Source organism: Coregonus lavaretus (genome assembly GCF_964263955.1).
Source record: "Coregonus lavaretus genome assembly, contig: HAP1_SCAFFOLD_3543, whole genome shotgun sequence".
NCBI lineage: Eukaryota > Metazoa > Chordata > Actinopteri > Salmoniformes > Salmonidae > Coregonus > Coregonus lavaretus.
This window is the reverse complement of record NW_028165264.1, coordinates 1-2500: the sequence shown is the minus strand read 5'-3', so window position 1 is coordinate 2500 and position 2500 is coordinate 1.

Below are 2500 nucleotides of genomic sequence, written 5' to 3'. Positions count from 1 at the left end.
TCTTGGCATTCTCTCAAACAGCTTCACCTGGAATGCTTTTCCAACAGTCTTAAAGGAGTTCCCACATATGCTGAGCACTTGTTGGCTGCTTTTCCTTCACTCTGCGGTCAATTGGGTTGAGGTCAGGGGATTGTGGAGGCCAGGTCATCTGATGCAGCACTCTATCACTCACCTTCTTGGTAAAATAGCCCTTAAACAGCCTGGAGGTGTGTTGGGTCATTGTCCTGTTGAAAAACAACTGAAGCCCAAACCAGATGGGATGGCGTATCGCTGCAGAATGCTGTGGTAGCCATGTTGGTTAAGTGTGCCTTGAATTATAAATAAATCACACCAGTGTCACCAGCAAAGCACCCCCACACCATAACACCTCCTCCTCCATGCTTTAAGGTGGGAACTACACATGCGGAGATCATCCACACTGCGTCTCACAAAGACACGGCGGTTGGAACCAAAAATCTCAAATTTGGACTCCAGACCAAAGGACACATTTCCACCAGTCTAATGTCCATTGCTTGTGTTTCTGGGCCCAAGCCGGTCTCATCTCTTTATCAAAGCATTGGTGGTTCAGTGGTAGAATTCTCGCCTGCCACGCGGGGGCCAGTCGCGTATAGCTGTAACAGCCGTTTTGTCGAAACAGCGCCACTGAATCAGTGTGTGGCCGAAAATATATTACATCCGTAGTGGTTTAGGACTACCATAGAGAATGAATGGGAAACGCTTTAGGGCTCTTTTTACGCGGGAGGCCCGGGTTCGATTCCCGGCCAATGCATGAATTCTTTTTATTGCTGTACCCAAGAAAGCAAAGGTAACTGAACTAAATGACTATCGCCACACCATAACACCTCCTCCTCCGTTCTTTACGGTGGGAACTACACATGCGGAGATCATCCACACTGCGTCTCACAAAGACACGGCGGTTGGAACCAAAAATCTCAAATTTGGACTCCAGACCAAAGGACACATTTCCACCAGTCTAATGTCCATTGCTTGTGTTTCTGGCCCAAGCCGGTCTTGGTTTTTATCAAAGCATTGGTGGTTCAGTGGTAGAATTCTCGCCTGCCACGCGGGGGCCAGTCGCGTATAGCTGTAACAGCCGTTTTGTCGAAACAGCGCCACTGAATCAGTGTGTGGCCGAAAATATATTACATCCGTAGTGGTTTAGGACTACCATAGAGAATGAATGGGAAACGCTTTAGGGCTCTTTTTACGCGGGAGGCCCGGGTTCGATTCCCGGCCAATGCATGAATTCTTTTTATTGCTGTACCCAAGAAAGCAAAGGTAACTGAACTAAATGACTATCGCCACACCATAACACCTCCTCCTCCGTTCTTTACGGTGGGAACTACACATGCGGAGATCATCCACACTGCGTCTCACAAAGACACGGCGGTTGGAACCAAAAATCTCAAATTTGGACTCCAGACCAAAGGACACATTTCCACCAGTCTAATGTCCATTGCTTGTGTTTCTGGCCCAAGCCGGTCTTGGTTTTTATCAAAGCATTGGTGGTTCAGTGGTAGAATTCTCGCCTGCCACGCGGGGGCCAGTCGCGTATAGCTGTAACAGCCGTTTTGTCGAAACAGCGCCACTGAATCAGTGTGTGGCCGAAAATATATTACATCCGTAGTGGTTTAGGACTACCATAGAGAATGAATGGGAAACGCTTTAGGGCTCTTTTTACGCGGGAGGCCCGGGTTCGATTCCCGGCCAATGCATGAATTCTTTTTATTGCTGTACCCAAGAAAGCAAAGGTAACTGAACTAAATGACTATCGCCACACCATAACACCTCCTCCTCCGTTCTTTACGGTGGGAACTACACATGCGGAGATCATCCACACTGCGTCTCACAAAGACACGGCGGTTGGAACCAAAAATCTCAAATTTGGACTCCAGACCAAAGGACACATTTTCACCAGTCTAATGTCCATTGCTTGTGTTTCTGGCCCAAGCCGGTCTTGGTTTTTATCAAAGCATTGGTGGTTCAGTGGTAGAATTCTCGCCTGCCACGCGGGGGCCAGTCGCGTATAGCTGTAACAGCCGTTTTGTCGAAACAGCGCCACTGAATCAGTGTGTGGCCGAAAATATATTACATCCGTAGTGGTTTAGGACTACCATAGAGAATGAATGGGAAACGCTTTAGGGCTCTTTTTACGCGGGAGGCCCGGGTTCGATTCCCGGCCAATGCATGAATTCTTTTTATTGCTGTACCCAAGAAAGCAAAGGTAACTGAACTAAATGACTATCGCCACACCATAACACCTCCTCCTCCGTTCTTTACGGTGGGAACTACACATGCGGAGATCATCCACACTGCGTCTCACAAAGACACGGCGGTTGGAACCAAAAATCTCAAATTTGGACTCCAGACCAAAGGACACATTTCCACCAGTCTAATGTCCATTGCTTGTGTTTCTGGCCCAAGCCGGTCTTGGTTTTTATCAAAGCATTGGTGGTTCAGTGGTAGAATTCTCGCCTGCCACGCGGGGGCCAGTCGCGTA